We start from the raw sequence: 21,293 nt of genomic DNA on the forward strand, positions 1-21,293 counted from the left end.
CATCTCTGCTTTCTTCATATTAATCCTCCAATCAGAAAATCCTCCAAGTTAAAATGTCTGGCCAATATCAAGAGTTCCGATTTTTTTTAACGCTTGGAACTGTGCCTCATTAGGGGACGCCACAAACTGTTCTGCGTCAAACACCATGGTGACTATCAGTTAACACCTGTTAACCTTCCCACAAATTTTTTTCCAATTTTTTTGAAAAATTTGGGAATGTTAGAAAAAAAATTCCAAATTTGGGAATTTTCAGAATGTTAGGGAATTCTATCCCGGACGAATGTTCTTGGGGAATTTAATCCCGGACGAGCCCCCAATTTCTGTTACGTGCTCCTCCCCGACCCCCTGGTCACGGTGTACCTCCGAGCCCCGAGAGGAGTCACGGCAGAAAAATGTGTTATTCAGTATGTCAAAGATCAATGGAGAAGCCACCCCAATTGTTACTCACAAACAAATATTGTATTAAGATCACACAAGAATAACAGTACAACAATAATAGTAATCAAAAGTACAATCAATATGTCCTATGATGGTACCATCAGTTTTGTAATATATCACTCACTGTGCTCCAAGTGAGTGAAACAAGAACATCCTCAATGTCTCTTATTCCCGGCTTCAAGCCCAAAGTTGATTCGCTCCAGCGATCGCCAGAACGAGGTCCAATCGAGACCAGAATCCCGTGCGGATGGCAAGTACAGTCACACAGCCGACGCTGTACAAAGGCGTCCTCAAGGCGACTGGGAAATCCAAAGGCGCCCTACAGGCGACTGAGAGATCACACCCTCAGGTATGGACGAATTAACCTTCAAAAAGCCACGTCACACACACGCCCCAGATCGACGTCGGAATGCGGTGAAAATGGTCGAAAAGAGACGAAACCGCGAGCGAAGCACAAGTCCTGCGTGAGTCAAAATGGCCGACGACCCGCTCTTGAGACGTAACGGCCTGGCCATAATTCTCGGAATCCACTGCCAAAAACCTGACACGCAGGTTGCTCGGTCACAGAGATGACAACTCTGTCGCAGGAATCCCTTTCCCGGAAACCCGAAAGTTCGCTTGTGACTCTTGCTCGCCAACGTTCGCTCCAGACTTCAAGTAGCTAGGCTCCTTCTTGTCCGACTCCACTTGCTCCTCCCTCTTTTCTCCCTCTTCCTCGTCATCGTCCAGTTCCCGATCCGGTTTCCTGTTTCTTTTAACATTAACTTTTTTACGTTTTGAAAACAGTTCATGGACAATAAACCTTTTGAAAACAATAATAGTACATGGAATCAGAAATATTTACAGTGGATGCAAACCACCACAACGGAAGTGACGAATCCGTAACAGACAGACAGACACCATTATTAAATATACTGGAAAGAGTGTAATTCCAAACTCATATTTCTTTCCAGCAATTTTTAAAAAATTATTCAGAAGCGATTGAAGCAGCGGTCTGTAGTTTTATACACCCCAGGTTTAATTTTGGGCCGATTTCAAGAATTATAATTTTCACAAAGTTTTGGATTGATTTGAAGCATTAACAAGCTTTGGATTAACAAGCTTTTGCTAAATATTGTTTTTCTCTCCGAGGAGCGTTTCTGTGTTTCAGGGTGGGACAGACAGACAGACAGACAGACAGACTGAATTCGCCTATTTTATATATCTAATGTTCACATTCTTTTTCAGATCTATTTTGTTTTGAAGAGAAATGAAACAAGATGCAGGTAATCCATTAATTACTGTTGATGTAGTTGCCGTTTTGTGACTGTTACTGTGCTAAGCTCTGTCTTGTGTAATATATATATATATATATATATATATATATATATATATATATATATATATATATATATATATATATATATATATATATATATATATATATATATATATATATATATATATATATATATATATATATATATATATATATATATGTATATATATATATATATATATATTGTTGCGGATATGAGGATTGTATTTTTTTTATTTTGTGCTTTATTATTAACGCACAGGTTGTAAACCTGGTGCGTTATAGCGTTTGCCTGGGAATTTCGGGCGCTCAAAAGTGAAGCTAGTTTCTGTCACCCATTTCTGTCGCTCATTTCTGTCGCTCATTTCTGTCGCTCAGATGTGTAAACATGACGTCATCAAATCTATATTTATAGGATAGGTTATAGGAGATATATATGTTATAGGATAGGAATATAGGACCCAAATGACCCAGAGGACCCAAATGACCCAGAGGACCCAAATGACCCAGAGGACCCAAATGACCCAGAGGACCCAAATGACCCAGAGGACCCAAATGACCCAGAGGACCCAAATGACCCAGAGGACCCAAATGACCCAGAGGACCCAAATGACCCAGAGGACCCAGAGGACCCAAATGACCCAGAGGACCCAAATGACCCAGAGGACCCAAATGACCCAAATGACCCAGAGGACCCAAATGACCCAGAGGACCCAAATGACCCAGAGGACCCAAATGACCCAGAGGACCCAAATGACCCAGAGGACCCAGAGGACCCAGAGGACCCAAATGACCCAGAGGACCCAGAGGACCCAGAGGACCCAAATGACCCAGAGGACCCAAATGACCCAGAGGACCCAGAGGACCCAAATGACCCAGAGGACCCAAATGACCCAGAGGACCCAAATGATCCAGAGGACCCAAATGACCCAGAGGACCCAAATGACCCAGAGGACCCAAATGACCCAGAGGACCCAAATGACCCAGAGGACCCAAATGACCCAGAGGACCCAAATGACCCAGAGGACCCAAATGACCCAGAGGACCCAAATGACCCAGAGGACCCAAATGACCCAGAGGACCCAAATGACCCAGAGGACCCAAATGACCCAGAGGACCCAAATGACCCAGAGGACCCAAATGACCCAGAGGACCCAAATGACCCAGAGGACCCAAATGACCCAGAGGACCCAAATGACCCAGAGGACCCAAATGACCCAGAGGACCCAAATGACCCAGAGGACCCAGAGGACCCAAATGACCCAGAGGACCCAGAGGACCCAAATGACCCAGAGGACCCAAATGACCCAGAGGACCCAAATGACCCAGAGGACCCAAATGACCCAGAGGACCCAGAGGACCCAGAGGACCCAAATGACCCAGAGGACCCAGAGGACCCAAATGACCCAGAGGACCCAAATGACCCAAATGACCCAGAGGACCCAAATGACCCAGAGGACCCAGAGGACCCAAATGACCCAAATGACCCAGAGGACCCAAATGACCCAGAGGACCCAAATGACCCAAATGACCCAAATGACCCAGAGGACCCAAATGACCCAGAGGACCCAGAGGACCCAAATGACCCAGAGGACCCAAATGACCCAGAGGACCCAAATGACCCAGAGGACCCAAATGACCCAGAGGACCCAAATGACCCAGAGGACCCAAATTCTATGTATGTTTCTATGATGATGTATGTTTTGGTGAAAGTACATAATGTGAATACTAGTAGCAATTTTACAAAAACCATGGCATAATTTCAAATCTTGACCCGAGATGATAATTATGCTACATCATAATTTCCATGTGCCAACCTGGGCGGAATCCAAGTGGATTCACTTGACTTGTTATTATTGCTTGAGTCTGGCCCCTCCTGCCTCCAGTGTTGTGTAAAGGTTAAAAGGGCGTCCCGGTAGTTAATTCCATAAAGCATCCATTGAAGGACACTATAATACCCTTGTTCAGTAGTTTATATCCTTATTATGTGTTATAGGGTAAGGCCTTGTCTTCCATTAGAATGACACTCCATTGCACCAAGTGAAAAAGATAGATTCCCTTCATCCTTCATTCCCATTCCCAAAACCTCCATTTCCCCTTTCGTCAATTGCCATTCGCATTGCCAACTACAATTGCCGCCATTGAACATGTGCTTGGGTTGGGGAAGAAAGGCGTGCCTGCCCGTCGTCATCAAGGGCGGAGCCAGAGGGTCACGCGACCAACCAGGGCCGAGGTGAGCACACCGATGGGCGTGTCCTGAAGGCCGGCGGCTTAATCGCCGGAGGGGCTATAAAAGCGCGCGCGCAAGAGTGACCAGGGCTGAGCTGCGTGGTGAGGTGCAAAGAAAAGAGCTGGGTCATCAGAGGAGAGCTGAGTAAAAGGGTCCAAGGGAAAGCTGCGGAGTTGTAAGGTCCAAGAGAGAGAAGAGATCATCCAGCAGCGATTCTTGTCCAAGAGAAGGGATCATCCAGCAGCGATTCTTGTTCAAAGGAGATCATCCAGGAAAGCACAAAGCCTGCTATTCGTCGCCTTGCTCGCCAGCAGCAGCGTCCACAGCAGCAACTACACTCAACAGCCGCTTGGGGCCTGGACGGCAGTTTGGAGCAGGGCCGCGAAGGAACGGCGGCTGCCCAACACGCCGATCGTGCTGCAGGACCCGTTGGACCTCCCTCTCCCTCAAAACATCCACCTGCCATTCCTATCATCATTCCCCGTGTGAGTCGTCTTCGTTTGTTCTGTCCTGGGTATTAATTAAGTCTGTTTAGATAAGCTAGCGATTTTCACTGTGTCTCGAAAAAGCTTCTGTATATTATTTTCTTATCTTTCCTTCTCCTTGGTTATTTTGAGCCTGTACATAGTAAATAAATTTAGTAGTATTTTCAGACCTTTTTGCCTTCGTCTTCTTAATCCTTTTCTTCACATCCGTCGTCTTTGTCTTTTCCCTCATTGAATAGCTGTGGCGCGATACGGCCAACGTCGGGTGAATCGGGTGAATCGGGGAAACTGTTAGGCCGCGGTGCCTCCGCTCGGCAAACAACATCCTTAACCGCGGACCGTAACAATTGGTGTCAGGAGTGTCGGATTCGGACCTGGGACTAAATTCATTTAGCCCAAATTTTGGACACAATTGTACAATTGGCGTAACAATTGGTGTCTGGGAGTGGAATTCGGGGCCCGAACCAAATTTTTAAAACATTTAGAAAAAAATTTGGTCAAAATTTGGAGCGGCCGAAATTTGTTTTGTTAAAGAAAAACCCGAATTTTGAAATCGCGCCATGGCTGGTCAAGGCGATCGGATGCAGGTGGGTGAGCTAGAGGAGGGGTTAGGAGTAACCCAGGATCAGAGGGACGAAGTAGGGGAGAACATTAGCAATGTGGTTGAGGAGGTTTCAGGCGCGCAAAATGGCGTCCTCGCGTACGTGGGTGTAGCGGCACCAAATTTTGCCGCGCCCGTGACCGTAGCAGTGGCCGCAGCACCAATGAACTGGGGCCTATTCATGCAGCAGATGCAGGCCTTCATGGTGAAGGCGGATGAGGAGAGGGAAGAGAACAGGGGGATGAGAAACCAAATGGAAGGGATGGAAAGCAGAATGAGGGACGAAGCGAGGGCTGATAGTGAGCGATTAGAGGGCCAAATGGGGGTAATGAGGGACGAAGCGAGGGGTACCGGTGAGGGATTAGAAAAAAAATTTGGGAAGTTAGACGACAAATTTGAGGGGTTAGACAACGGGATAAAAGAGGTGAAAAATGGGTTAACGGGGGTGGAAAATAGAATGGCTGCCCAGGAGAATCAGATAGAGGGGGTGAAAAATGGGTTAATGGGGTTAGAAAATAGGATGGAAGGCAAATTGCGGGAAATAGGGGAGCAATCCGCCCGAGAAATTAAACAAATGGGAGAGCAGATAGAGGAGGTGAAAATCGGGGTAGAAACCAAACTGGATGCTCAGAGGGATGAATTGGGACAGATGAGGGTGGCATCTACAAAAGAGAGGGAGGAGATGAAAGAGGAGATACGACGAGGTGTCAGTGAGGATGTCTCGGGGGTACGTGAGGAGGTAAAGCGAGGTGAAAAGCGTATGGAGAAAGAAGTGAGGAATAATACGGCGAGGTTACAAGGGGGCATAGAGGGTCTGACGAGGGGAGTAGAACAGCTGACAGTGGGACAAAAGGAACTAGTGGACCAAGTGGAAAAGAACACTGCAATAATCGGGGGGTTAAAAGCGACACAAAAAGACATTAAGAACGAATTAATAGCGACACAGAAGGAATGTCAGATGGTACATGAGGGGTTGACGAAGAAGTTGGAAGAGGTGACAGAAGGAATGGAGACGAAGGACCGAGAGGTGAGGATGCACATAGAAACGGTTAAAGTGGCGTTAGAGGAAGAGATCGAGGGGGCGCACAGGGAGATGAAGGAGGTGAAGGAAAAATTAGAGGAGGTGGAAGAAGGGGTGAGTGAAATTAAGAAGAGACGGAGGGAAACTAAAAAGGAGATAAGGGAGGAAGTGATGGAGTATGTGCAAGGTCGGTGCTCAAATCATGAATATGTGCTCAACAATCAAATAAAGAGTTTGCAGGTGGCGAAGGAGGTGCGGAGACGAGGTGCCAAGGGGAGTGGCGATATACGTGGAAATGTATATGATGTGAGGGGAGCTTCAGTCGGCTTGGGGGTTGATTTGGATCCGGGTGTTCGTGAGAGGCCGTTGGTGAAGTGTGCGACCGGTACGGTGTGCGAAGGAGGAGGTGTGCGAGAATGTCCGACTCTGGGGTGTGTGAGGAAAAAGTGCGCGCCGAGGAGTGAGTGTGCTGTCGAGAGTGAGTCGGTCGTAGCGCGTGTGCGAGGGAGCACATGGAAGCGCGTAGTGAGGAGTGTTACAGAGGATGTAACGGAAGCATGCACACCTGTGGTGAGTGTTACGGAGGGAGTAACGCGAGAGTGTGCGCCAGAGGGTGCGTGAGAAAGGTGTGTAACGGACGGGTGCATGGGGAACGAGTGCGCTGTCAAGAGTAAGGGAGAATGCACACCTGTGGTGAGTGTTACAGAGGGTGTAACGGGAGAGTGTGCGTGAGAAATGTGTGTAACGGACGGGTGCATGAGGAAAGAGTGCGCTGTCGAGAGTAAGGGTGAGTGCGCTGTCAAGAGTGGTGGTGAAAGTAGTGAGAGTGACACGGAGCGTGAGTTGGTTGTGACAGGTGATAGAGGAAGTACACCTGGAATGGAAGGAAGCACACCTGGAATGGTAGAGCGTGTGTGGGAATGCACGCTGGAATTGGTAGTGAGACACGTGGTTGGGTGTGCGAGTGAGAGCACACCTGTGGTTGTCACAGAGGAGGGGGCGCGAAGAGGTGTGTTGGTGAGGTGTGCGAACGACGAGTGTGTGCAAAGGTGTGCAGTGGTCAGGTGTGTGACCAAGTCTGTGAGCGAAAGAACGAGTGCAATGACGAAGTATGCGGGGTGGACGGGCGGCGTTGGAGCACCGAGCTCGGTGAGGGTGAAAGGGGTAGCGTATGCGTGTGAGCATGCAGGTGAGGCATCGACGGTAACCGGGTTAGAGGTTAGAGCGACTTATAGCCGAATCGGGCCCTCGGTGCGTGCCGGGTTTCGCGTGCCGCGAGGACCAGCGGGGATCCGAACCATGGCGGGTTCGAAAGGACCGCCGTACGTGATCCACGCTGGGCCGCGCTTGGAACGGCCGCGTCCGTGCTCCGCTAGGCGGAACGGGCAGCCCGATAGGAAGGGTCGTCATGGCAACCCCTTTTTGTTGAGGCGTTCCGGCAGGTCGAGATCGGGCCATGGGATGGCTCCGTGCCGAGGTGGTGCGTGGGATCTCGGCCCGGGTAAACCTCCTTCCCTGCACCGAGTGTCGGACGCATCCAGCCGCCGGCACCAAACAACCCGCATTCATTGCTCGGCTTTACGAAGCCGAGCTTTGGAAGTGAATTGGCGCACCGAGAGGCACTAGTGAGAAGACTGATGACGAGAATAGTGTTTTGGCCCGAAATTGCAAAGCAAAATTTGATGATTGACAGAGTGATGATTGGCAGAGGATTGGTAGAGTGATTGGCAAATTTTTGATTTATTGGATTTGGACGAGCCAAATTGGTAGTGGGAGATGCCCCATGTGATGGGATGGCCAATCCACCATCCCTCACAGCGGGGGCAAAGGAGCACTAGAGTTATGGGGTTTATGGCAGTGAAAACTAGCCCGGGTGGGTTTGGATAATGTGTAGGGCCCTAGAGATTGACATTAGGTAACGTTAAGGTTAGGTAGTGACAAGGATACCTGTAGTGGGGACGTAGGTAGATTAGTGTGGATGATAATGACGTGGGAGCGCAATAGTTTAAAGGGGCGACGGGGAAGCGCAAGTTTCAGAGGGGAGTAGTTAGATGAGATGATGCCGTGTGAGTGTTGGAGGTGTATTCAAGTGTATTGAGCAGGGTATGAGTAAATGAGTGTGAGGAACAGGTGTGATTGCACAGGTGTGCAACTGAACAGGTGTATGGAGCAGTGTTTGAGTGAGTAATGGTGATGTGTGTTGTGTTGACCAACTGGTCCAGGAAGAGGAGGAGGGTGCAGGTGGCACCAGGTGTGAGTGCACAGGTGTGCAACAACAGGTATGAGGAACAGGTGTATGGAATAAATGGAGTGTGGAATATATGTAGTATTGGAATGGATGGTCGTGGAGTGAGTATGGTGGAAACTATGGAGTGGAGTGGATGGTGCGAAGGTGTGAATGGGGGAAGAATGACCCCCATCACGAATACCCGGGGAGGGTAGTGTAAGTGTTAGGTAGAGGGTATAGGTAAATTGTGGTTGGATATTGGCATCTGTGTTGCGTGGTGGAAGAATGGTGTTTGGATGGGTGCATTAGTGACGTGGAAATGGCTGGGCGTGTGGCCTGTTAGTGTGTGTAGTTAAATGGGCACTCCGCTACTGTTAGGATGTCGGCCAGGTGAGGCCGCAGGTGGGCTCTGGGAGCCGGTAGTTGTGGATGGGGCCCGGGGATCCGGAGGACGGACCCGGGTAGCCCAGTGCCAGAGGGCACCAATGGGTGACAGAGCCAAGAGGGGCCTTCCCCAGTAGATAGGTTAGGGTGAGGAGCTAGGTAAGCTCAGGTGGCAACTGCAGTGGTGGAGGTGTGCAGGTGGGTAGACCTGCTGGGAGAGCTACACGGCCCAGTCCTGAAATTGTGCAAAGGCACCGGGAGTTGAATCGGGGGAGTGAGACCCCAAATTGAGAAGCACCACAGTTTGGTCAATGGGAATTGGTTTTTAGAACCCATCGTGTAAGATGGCCAATGGATTGGCAGGGAAAGACCCCGGGTAGTGTAAAGTGTGTTAATGTCATTTAGAGGATAGTTAGGATGAAAATCTCCTCGCACCATCTACATCCACTCACCTGAGGTAACGATGGTACTCCACACCATGCCATGGTTGTTTTTAATTATTTTTGATGCAAATGTTTTGGATTGTGAGACGCATCATGATCATGACGTGGGTGTGACATTGTGCTTGATGTTCCATCTCTTCCTCCTTATGAGGATTGATGATGAATTGGGTGATGGCAAATTTTGGATAGAGGGATTGTGGTGACAAATTTGGTGTAGGGGAAATATGGGGAAGACGTGACAGTAGTGACGAATTTGTAAAGGTGTAGATTTTGTACATATGGGGTAAGGGCAAGGGTAGTGTAGGTGACGGGGGGGGGGGGGGGGGTGACGTACGGTAGGGACGAGCTTTCTCACTTCGCTCTCCGTACGCACTTCGCCTTGCATTGCCTTTGTTGATGTGTACCCTTGTGACCTTACCCCTAGCTCATCTGTCTTTATCCCCTTTTGTCTCCCACATGAGGACCTGTTCGCCATTGGGTGCCGAGGGGAGCGTGCGTGAGTCCGCCATTGTGCGCCCGGAACTCCCAGAATCAGCTGTCTGCATCGATGCACCACATTATGGACCACATGTCTGTGGCCGAGCACCACTTATGGACCACTTATGGACCCCATGGGTTGGGGCATGGCCCCTCTGCTGGAACCGGCCATGAAGGCCTGAAATCTTGCTGGCGGACCTTTGCCACAGGGCACCGATGCCCCACAGGTGAACCATACATAGTCGGCCCCTGTGGGCCATAAATAAAAACATGGACACATTGGGTGCATTTTTTATTGCAAATAGGCCGCCAGCAAAAGAAAATGACAACATCTGGAAGAAAGCAAATAGCCAGCAGAGGGAGCCGAAGAGCAAGAGACCACCTGCAGGGTTAGGGGTTGTTGTTTTTATTTTCATGAACTATGATGACTGGGCACCGATTGGTGCCTGAGGGTGTATTGGTGCGTTTTGGGTGCTTTCATGGTGCGTCGATGCAGAGCAGACTGTCTCCCCCCCAGAAAGAACAATCACAGGTCCTGGGTTGCCTATTGTAAATAAAGTAGCGTCAATTGTAAATAATGCTCCCCACCGTCAGTGTGTAGTTTGAAGACCATTCCGCAATTCGGTTAACTGTGGGCGTGAGTCTGTTAGGCAGGGTGCAATGGAGCAGCGGGACACATTTATCTATGTTTTAAAACTGTCGCACTCAGGGTCATGTTAAAAGTAGAGGGAACTACACCTACGTGTCACACTAAATTAAAGTTGAACGCCCGGGACGTGCCTAAGAGGAGGAGGGTGCAGTGTTGCGGATATGAGGATTGTATTTTTTTTATTTTGTGCTTTATTATTATTATTGCTTGAGTCTGGCCCCTCCTGCCTCCAGTGTTGTGTAAAGGTTAAAAGGGCGTCCCGGTAGTTAATTCCATAAAGCATCCATTGAAGGACACTATAATACCCTTGTTCAGTAGTTTATATCCTTATTATGTGTTTTAGGGTAAGGCCTTGTCTTCCATTAGAATGACACTCCATTGCACCAAGTGAAAAAGATAGATTCCCTTCATCCTTCATTCCCATTCCCAAAACCTCCATTTCCCCTTTCGTCAATTGCCATTCGCATTGCCAACTACAATTGCCACCATTGAACATGTGCTTGGGTTGGGGAAGAAAGGCGTGCCCGCCCGTCGTCATCAAGGGCGGAGCCAGAGGGTCGCGCGACCAACCAGGGCCGAGGTGAGCACACCGATGGGCGTGTCCTGAAGGCCGGCGGCTTAATCGCCGGAGGGGCTATAAAAGCGCGCGCGCAAGAGTGACCAGGGCTGAGCTGCGTGGTGAGGTGCAAAGAAAAGAGCTGGGTCATCAGAGGAGAGCTGAGTAAAAGGGTCCAAGGGAAAGCTGCGGAGTTGTAAGGTCCAAGAGAGAGAAGAGATCATCCAGCAGCGATTCTTGTCCAAGAGAAGGGATCATCCAGCAGCGATTCTTGTTCAAAGGAGATCATCCAGGAAAGCACAAAGCCTGCTATTCGTCGCCTTGCTCGCCAGCAGCAGCGTCCACAGCAGCAACTACACTCAACAGCCGCTTGGGGCCTGGACGGCAGTTTGGAGCAGGGCCGCGAAGGAACGGCGGCTGCCCAACACGCCGATCGTGCTGCAGGACCCGTTGGACCTCCCTCTCCCTCAAAACATCCACCTGCCATTCCTATCATCATTCCCCGTGTGAGTCGTCTTCGTTTGTTCTGTCCTGGGTATTAATTAAGTCTGTTTAGATAAGCTAGCGATTTTCACTGTGTCTCGAAAAAGCTTCTGTATATTATTTTCTTATCTTTCCTTCTCCTTGGTTATTTTGAGCCTGTACATAGTAAATAAATTTAGTAGTATTTTCAGACCTTTTTGCCTTCGTCTTCTTATTCCTTTTCTTCACATCCGTCGTCTTTGTCTTTTCCCTCATTGAATAGCTGTGGCGCGATACGGCCAACGTCGGGTGAATCGGGTGAATCGGGGAAACTGTTAGGCCGCGGTGCCTCCGCTCGGCAAACAACATCCTTAACCGCGGACCGTAACAATTGGTGTCAGGAGTGTCGGATTCGGACCTGGGACTAAATTCATTTAGCCCAAATTTTGGACACAATTGTACAATTGGCGTAACAATTGGTGTCTGGGAGTGGAATTCGGGGCCCGATCCAAATTTTTAAAACATTTAGAAAAAAATTTGGTCAAAATTTGGAGCGGCCGAAATTTGTTTTGTTAAAGAAAAACCCGAATTTTGAAATCACGCCATGGCTGGTCAAGGCGATCGGATGCAGGTGGGTGAGCTAGAGGAGGGGTTAGGAGTAACCCAGGATCAGAGGGACGAAGTAGGGGAGAACATTAGCAATGTGGTTGAGGAGGTTTCAGGCGCGCAAAATGGCGTCCTCGCGCACGTGGGTGTAGCGGCACCAAATTTTGCCGCGCCCGTGACCGTAGCAGCGGCCGCAGCACCAATGAACTGGGGCCTATTCATGCAGCAGATGCAGGCCTTCATGGTCAAGGCGGATGAGGAGAGGGAAGAGAACAGGGGGATGAGAAACCAAATGGAAGGGATGGAAAGCAGAATGAGGGACGAAGCGAGGGCTGATAGTGAGCGATTAGAGGGCCAAATGGGGGTAATGAGGGACGAAGCGAGGGGTACCGGTGAGGGATTAGAAAAAAAATTTGGGAAGTTAGACGACAAATTTGAGGGGTTAGACAACGGGATAAAAGAGGTGAAAAATGGGTTAACGGGGGTGGAAAATAGAATGGCTGCCCAGGAGAATCAGATAGAGGGGGTGAAAAATGGGTTAATGGGGTTAGAAAATAGGATGGAAGGCAAATTGCGGGAAATAGGGGAGCAATCCGCCCGAGAAATTAAACAAATGGGAGAGCAGATAGAGGAGGTGAAAATCTGGGTAGAAACCAAACTGGATGCTCAGAGGGATGAATTGGGACAGATGAGGGTGGCATCTACAAAAGAGAGGGAGGAGATGAAAGAGGAGATACGACGAGGTGTCAGTGAGGAGGTCTCGGGGGTACGTGAGGAGGTAAAGCGAGGTGAAAAGCGTATGGAGAAAGAAGTGAGGAATAATACGGCGAGGTTACAAGGGGGCATAGAGGGTCTGACGAGGGGAGTAGAACAGCTGACAGTGGGACAAAAGGAACTAGTGGACCAAGTGGAAAAGAACACTGCAATAATCGGGGGGTTAAAAGCGACACAAAAAGACATTAAGAACGAATTAATAGCGACACAGAAGGAATGTCAGATGGTACATGAGGGGTTGACGAAGAAGTTGGAAGAGGTGACAGAAGGAATGGAGACGAAGGACCGAGAGGTGAGGACGCACATAGAAACGGTTAAAGTGGCGTTAGAGGAAGAGATAGAGGGGGCGCACAGGGAGATGAAGGAGGTGAAGGAAAAATTAGAGGAGGTGGAAGAAGGGGTGAGTGAAATTAAGAAGAGACGGAGGGAAACTAAAAAGGAGATAAGGGAGGAAGTGATGGAGTATGTGCAAGGTCGGTGCTCAAATCATGAATATGTGCTCACCAATCAAATAAAGAGTTTGCAGGTGGCGAAGGAGGTGCGGAGACGAGGTGCCAAGGGGAGTGGCGATATACGTGGAAATGTATATGATGTGAGGGGAGCTTCAGTCGGCTTGGGGGTTGATTTGGATCCGGGTGTTCGTGAGAGGCCGTTGGTGAAGTGTGCGACAGGTACGGTGTGCGAAGGAGGAGGTGTGCGAGAATGTCCGACTCTGGGGTGTGTGAGGAAAAAGTGCGTGCCGAGGAGTGAGTGTGCTGTCGAGAGTGAGTCGGTCGTAGCGCGTGTGCGAGGGAGCACATGGAAGCGCGTAGTGAGGAGTGTTACAGAGGATGTAACGGAAGCATGCACGCCTGTGGTGAGTGTTACGGAGGGAGTAACGCGAGAGTGTGCGCCAGAGGGTGCGCGAGAAAGGTGTGTAACGGACGGGTGCATGGGGAACGAGTGCGCTGTCAAGAGTAAGGGAGAATGCACACCTGTGGTGAGTGTTACAGAGGGTGTAACGGGAGAGTGTGCGCGAGAAATGTGTGTAACGGACGGGTGCATGAGGAAAGAGTGCGCTGTCGAGAGTAAGGGTGAGTGCGCTGTCAAGAGTGGTGGTGAAAGTAGTGAGAGTGACACGGAGCGTGAGTTGGTTGTGACAGGTGATAGAGGAAGTACACCTGGAATGGAAGGAAGCACACCTGGAATGGTAGAGCGTGTGTGGGAATGCACGCTGGAATTGGTAGTGAGACACGTGGTTGGGTGTGCGAGTGAGAGCACACCTGTGGTTGTCACAGAGGAGGGGGCGCGAAGAGGTGTGTTGGTGAGGTGTGCGAACGACGAGTGTGTGCAAAGGTGTGCAGTGGTCAGGTGTGTGACCAAGTCTGTGAGCGAAAGAACGAGTGCAATGACGAAGTATGCGGGGTGGACGGGCGGCGTTGGAGCACCGAGCTCGGTGAGGGTGAAAGGGGTAGCGTATGCGTGTGAGCATGCAGGTGAGGCATCGACGGTAACCGGGTTAGAGGTTAGAGCGACTTATAGCCGAATCGGGCCCTCGGTGCGTGCCGGGTTTCGCGTGCCGCGAGGACCAGCGGGGATCCGAACCATGGCGGGTTCGAAAGGACCGCCGTACGTGATCCACGCTGGGCCGCGCTTGGAACGGCCGCGTCCGTGCTCCGCTAGGCGGAACGGGCAGCCCGATAGGAAGGGTCGTCATGGCAACCCCTTTTTGTTGAGGCGTTCCGGCAGGTCGAGATCGGGCCATGGGATGGCTCCGTGCCGAGGTGGTGCGTGGGATCTCGGCCCGGGTAAACCTCCTTCCCTGCACCGAGTGTCGGACGCATCCAGCCGCCGGCACCAAACAACCCGCATTCATTGCTCGGCTTTACGAAGCCGAGCTTTGGAAGTGAATTGGCGCACCAAGAGGCACTAGTGAGAAGACTGATGACGAGAATAGTGTTTTGGCCCGAAATTGCAAAGCAAAATTTGATGATTGACAGAGTGATGATTGGCAGAGGATTGGTAGAGTGATTGGCAAATTTTTGATTTGTTGGATTTGGACGAGCCAAATTGGTAGTGGGAGATGCCCCATGTGATGGGATGGCCAATCCACCATCCCTCACAGCGGGGGCAAAGGAGCACTAGAGTTATGGGGTTTATGGCAGTGAAAACTAGCCCGGGTGGGTTTGGATAATGTGTAGGGCCCTAGAGATTGACATTAGGTAACGTTAAGGTTAGGTAGTGACAAGGATACCTGTAGTGGGGACGTAGGTAGATTAGTGTGGATGATAATGACGTGGGAGCGCAATAGTTTAAAGGGGCGACGGGGAAGCGCAAGTTTCAGAGGGGAGTAGTTAGATGAGATGATGCCGTGTGAGTGTTGGAGGTGTATTCAAGTGTATTGAGCAGGGTATGAGTAAATGAGTGTGAGGAACAGGTGTGATTGCACAGGTGTGCAACTGAACAGGTGTATGGAGCAGTGTTTGAGTGAGTAATGGTGATGTGTGTTGTGTTGACCAACTGGTCCAGGAAGAGGAGGAGGGTGCAGGTGGCACCAGGTGTGAGTGCACAGGTGTGCAACAACAGGTATGAGGAACAGGTGTATGGAATAAATGGAGTGTGGAATATATGTAGTATTGGAATGGATGGTCGTGGAGTGAGTATGGTGGAAACTATGGAGTGGAGTGGATGGTGCGAAGGTGTGAATGGGGGAAGAATGACCCCCATCACGAATACCCGGGGAGGGTAGTGTAAGTGTTAGGTAGAGGGTATAGGTAAATTGTGGTTGGATATTGGCATCTGTGTTGTGTGGTGGAAGAATGGTGTTTGGATGGGTGCATTAGTGACGTGGAAATGGCTGGGCGTGTGGCCTGTTAGTGTGTGTAGTTAAATGGGCACTCCGCTACTGTTAGGATGTCGGCCAGGTGAGGCCGCAGGTGGGCTCTGGGAGCCGGTAGTTGTGGATGGGGCCCGGGGATCCGGAGGACGGACCCGGGTAGCCCAGTGCCAGAGGGCACCAATGGGTGACAGAGCCAGGAGGGGCCTTCCCCAGTAGATAGGTTAGGGTGAGGAGCTAGGTAAGCTCGGGTGGCAACTGCAGTGGTGGAGGTGTGCAGGTGGGTAGACCTGCTGGGAGAGCTACACGGCCCAGTCCTGAAATTGTGCAAAGGCACCGGGAGTTGAATCGGGGGAGTGAGACCCCAAATTGAGAAGCACCACAGTTTGGTCAATGGGAATTGGTTTTTAGAACCCATCGTGTAAGATGGCCAATGGATTGGCAGGGAAAGACCCCGGGTAGTGTAAAGTGTGTTAATGTCATTTAGAGGATAGTTAGGATGAAAATCTCCTCGCACCATCTACATCCACTCACCTGAGGTAACGATGGTACTCCACACCATGCCATGGTTGTTTTTAATTATTTTTGATTCAAATGTTTTGGATTGTGAGACGCATCATGATCATGACGTGGGTGTGACATTGTGCTTGATGTTCCATCTCTTCCTCCTTATGAGGATTGATGATGAATTGGGTGATGGCAAATTTTGGATAGAGGGATTGTGGTGACGAATTTGGTGTAGGGGAAATATGGGGAAGACGTGACAGTAGTGACGAATTTGTAAAGGTGTAGATTTTGTACATATGGGGTAAGGGCAAGGGTAGTGTAGGTGACGGGGGGGGGGGGGGGGTGACGTACGGTAGGGACGAGCTTTCTCACTTCGCTCTCCGTACGCACTTCGCCTTGCATTGCCTTTGTTGATGTGTACCCTTGTGACCTTACCCCTAGCTCATCTGTCTTTATCCCCTTTTGTCTCCCACATGAGGACCTGTGCGCCATTGGGTGCCGAGGGGAGCGTGCGTGAGTCCGCCATTGTGCGCCCGGAACTCCCAGAATCAGCTGTCTGCATCGATGCACCACATTATGGACCACATGTCTGTGGCCGAGCACCACTTATGGACCCCATGGGTTGGGGCATGGCCCCTCTGCTGGAACCGGCCATGAAGGCCTGAAATCTTGCTGGCGGACCTTTGCCACAGGGCACCGATGCCCCACAGGTGAACCATACATAGTCGGCCCCTGTGGGCCATAAATAAAAACATGGACACATTGGGTGCATTTTTTATTGCAAATAGGCCACCAGCAAAAGAAAATGACAACATCTGGAAGAAAGCAAATAGCCAGCAGAGGGAGCCGAAGAGCAAGAGACCACCTGCAGGGTTAGGGGTTGTTGTTTTTATTTTCATGAACTATGATGACTGGGCACCGATTGGTGCCTGAGGGTGTATTGGTGCGTTTTGGGTGCTTTCATGGTGCGTCGATGCAGAGCAGACTGTCTCCCCCCCCAGAAAGAACAATCACAGGTCCTGGGTTGCGTATTGTAAATAAAGTAGCGTCAATTGTAAATAATGCTCCCCACCGTCAGTGTGTAGTTTGAAGACCATTCCGCAATTCGGTTAACTGTGGGCGTGAGTCTGTTAGGCAGGGTGCAATGGAGCAGCGGGACACATTTATCTATGTTTTAAAACTGTCGCACTCAGGGTCATGTTAAAAGTAGAGGGAACTACACCTACGTGTCACACTAAATTAAAGTTGAACGCCCGGGACGTGCCTAAGAGGAGGAGGGTGCAGTGTTGCGGATATGAGGATTGTATTTTTTTTATTTTGTGCTTTATTATTATTATTGCTTGAGTCTGGCCCCTCCTGCCTCCAGTGTTGTGTAAAGGTTAAAAGGGCGTCCCGGTAGTTAATTCCATAAAGCATCCATTGAAGGACACTATAATACCCTTGTTCAGTAGTTTATATCCTTATTATGTGTTTTAGGGTAAGGCCTTGTCTTCCATTAGAATGACACTCCATTGCACCAAGTGAAAAAGATAGATTCCCTTCATCCTTCATTCCCATTCCCAAAACCTCCATTTCCCCTTTCGTCAATTGCCATTCGCATTGCCAACTACAATTGCCGCCATTGAACATGTGCTTGGGTTGGGGAAGAAAGGCGTGCCCGCCCGTCGTCATCAAGGGCGGAGCCAGTGGGTCGCGCGACCAACCAGGGCCGAGGTGAGCACACCGATGGGCGTGTCCTGAAGGCCGGCGGCTTAATCGCCGGAGGCGCTATAAAAGCGCGCGCGCAAGAGTGACCAGGGCTGAGCTGCGTGGTGAGGTGCAAAGAAAAGAGCTGGGTCGTCAGAGGAGAGCTGAGTAAAAGGGTCCAAGGGAAAGCTGCGGAGTTGTAAGGTCCAAGAGAGAGAAGAGATCATCCAGCAGCGATTCTTGTCCAAGAGAAGGGATCAGCCAGCAGCGATTCTTGTTCAAAGGAGATCATCCAGGAAAGCACAAAGCCTGCTATTCGTCGCCTTGCTCGCCAGCAGCAGCGTCCACAGCAGCAACTACACTCAACAGCCGCTTGGGGCCTGGACGGCAGTTTGGAGCAGGGCCGCGAAGGAACGGCGGCTGCCCAACGCGCCGATCATGCTGCAGGACCCGTTGGACCTCCCTCTCCCTCAAAACATCCACCTGCCATTCCTATCATCATTCCCCGTGTGAGTCGTCTTCGTTTGTTCTGTCCTGGGTATTAATTAAGTCTGTTTAGATAAGCTAGCGATTTTCACTGTGTCTCTAAAAAGCTTCTGTATATTATTTTCTTATCTTTCCTTCTCCTTGGTTATTTTGAGCCTGTACATAGTAAATAAATTTAGTAGTATTTTCAAACCTTTTTGCCTTCGTCTTCTTATTCCTTTTCTTCACATCCGTCGTCTTTGTCTTTTCCCTCATTGAATAGCTGTGGCGCGATACGGCCAACGTCGGGTGAATCGGGTGAATCGGGGAAACTGTTAGGCCGCGGTGCCTCCGCTCGGCAAACAACATCCTTAACCGCGGACCGTAACAATATATATATATATATATATATATATATATATATATATATATATATATATATGTATGTATGTATGTATGTATGTATGTATATATATATATATATATATATATATATATATATATATATATATATATATATATATATATATATATATATATATATATATTGTTGCAGACGCGGTTTTAGATGTTATATTGACCGAGCGGTGGTGTATTACCGCGTCCGAACAGTTACTCCCCGATTAGCCCGATTCCACCCGACGTTGACCAGATCGCCCCACAGATATTCAATCGGGAAACCTCTAAAGCGACCGAAAGAGAAGGAAAAGAGAAAAAGACAGAGTACGGAGGAAGAACAGATTTATTATACACACACAAGCAAAAAGGAAGAGCGACCAAAATTATTTACAAGCAATGGATGGAAAAAGCAGTCACACAGTGCATCGTTAGCTTATTCTACTCAATTTACTTAATCCCAAGACAACGAGTAGGACAGGACGTTCACACTTACACAGGGGATATTGCAGGCAGGTAGGGCTTGAGGTGGATTGCTTGAGAGGGAGGCAAGGTCGGAGGCAGCAGCTCTCAATTCCTCGCGGTTTTGGCGGGAAAACCCTCCGTCGCGTATCCGCTGCTGTAGACGTCACGTGCTGGCTCGGGCACACCTGCTCCTCTTCCTCCTGGTGGAGCCGTCTCCCTCCTTTCAGCGCGTCTCTCCAAAGCTGGTTTCCTTGCCGAGTACCTCTCCTCTTTGGCTTGGAGCGTTTCGCATCTCACCGCTCCTCTTGGTGCCGCCTCTTTGCTCCTCTCCCAGGTCATCTCATAAAGCAGTCCCTTACAGTCGCTTTTATAACTCGCGGTGGAATCAAGCCGCCGGCTGCGAGGGCACGCCTACCGGTTCGCTCACCGCGGTGCTGATTGGCCATGCGACCCTCTGGCTCACTCCTCCCCTCGATGACGAGGTGGAGACACGCCTTTCTTCTCCGAGATTAGCACATGGGCAATGGCGGCTTGCGGGATTGAACACAACTCCCACCCTTTTGAAAGGAACTTTGGAGAGCGGAGATGTTTGGGGAAATTGGAAGGGCCTACGCTTATTTTGTTTGATACAATGCAAAGTCAATCTAGTGGGAAACACATATTTAGCCTACATGGAATAAGGAAATACACTATTTAAAAGATATACCGTGACCTGCGTGTAAGTTTCATGGAATTAACTAGGAGGACGGCGGCGACCATTATTTACATTACGAGGATGTTACACATAACAAAACCATACTTTTGTAACGTTCACATTGTAACGTTTTCACATTCGTTACACTTCCTCCAAAATTGTTACTGCACCATTGTTATTGTTACACTTCTCAAAAAACCGTTACACTTCTCAAAATCGTTACACTGCACCCTCCTTTCTTCAGGCCCGTGCTCGGGCCTACTAAACTTTAACTTAGTGTGACACGTAGGTGTAATTCCCTCTACAATTAACCTGACCCTGAGTGTGACAATCTTAAAACACAAATAAGTATGTCCCCCTATTGCATTGCACCCTGTCTAACAGACTCAAGCCCACAGCTAACCGAATTACGGAATTATTCTCAAACTATACATTTACGGTGGGGAGCATTATTTACAATGACGTGATTTCTTATTTACAACGCAACCCAGGACCTGTGTTTTTTTTGTTTCTTTCTTAGGGAACAAGAAAAAAAAGAAATTCCTGTTGGGAGGGAGGAGACAGCACGCATTGCATCGATGCACCAGTACCAATACCACCAAAGCACCCAAAAGCACCACAAGCACCACAAAGCACCAAAAGCACCACTCGGTGCGCAGTCACCATGGTTCTTAATAAACACAACAAAACAACTGGTGGTGGTCTTCACTTTCTCTGCTGGGCCGATGTTCTTCCCGACGTCTTCTGGCTTCATGCGGCCTATTTGGACATAATAAAAAGCACAACTTGTGTTCGTTTTTATTTAGGGCCTCAGGGGCAACTAAGGGTGGTCCACCTGTTTGGCATAGGTGCCACCTTACCGAGGTCCGCAAGCAAGATTCCCTGGCCACTATGGCCGGTCTCCAACAGAGGTGCCCTGCCCCAGAACCTGGGGTCCATCAAGTGGTACTTGGCCGCAGAACAGCGGTCCATAAAGTGGTACATCAACGCAATGCATGCTGGTTCTGGGAATCTCGGGCGCACAATGGCCACCTCACGCACGCTCCCCTCAGCACCCAATGGCGCACAGGTCATGTGGGAGACAAAAGAAAGACAATTGAGCGAGGGGTAAGGTCACAAGGGTACACGTCAATAAGGCAATGCAAGGCGAAATGCGTACGGAGGGCGAAGTGAGAAAGCTCGTCCCTACCGTACGTCACCCCCCTGTCACCTACCCTACCCTTGCCCTTACCCCATATGTACAAAATCTACACATTACCAATTCGTCACTACTGTCACGTCTTCCCCATATTTCCCCTATACCAAATTCGTCACCACAATCCCTCTAACCAATCCCTCTAACCAATCCCTCTAACCTCTAACCTCTAACCAATGGTCAGTTATAAACCAGAAATTTCCGCCCGTACAAGTACGGGTGGAAATGGTTCATGGCAGCCAGCATAGCCAATAACTCTTTGCGAGTGACACAATAATTTCGCTCGGGCCTACTTAAGGCCCGACTATAGTAACCAATCACCCTCTCCACACCCTCCTGTGTCTGAGACAAAACTGCGCCCAATCCTTCCTGGCTCGCATCCGTGTCCAGGGTAAATGTCCCGTCACTAGTGGGGTAAGC

At 49.6% G+C, this 21,293-nt stretch overlaps 1 long non-coding RNA gene across 1 annotated transcript in view; it reads left to right on the forward strand.

Moving 5' to 3' along the window:
• Window positions 1-21,293, forward strand: part of LOC137421824 (uncharacterized) — a 54,793-nt gene that overhangs the window by 20,959 nt on the left and 12,541 nt on the right. The window contains exon 3 of the long non-coding RNA XR_010983409.2: window positions 1,666-1,703. This is a non-coding gene — a long non-coding RNA (uncharacterized LOC137421824). The remainder of the gene's footprint in view (window positions 1-1,665; window positions 1,704-21,293) is intronic.

Source organism: Myxine glutinosa, chromosome 2 (genome assembly GCF_964187855.1).
Source record: "Myxine glutinosa chromosome 2, kmMyxGlut1.1, whole genome shotgun sequence".
Lineage (NCBI taxonomy): Eukaryota > Metazoa > Chordata > Myxini > Myxiniformes > Myxinidae > Myxine > Myxine glutinosa.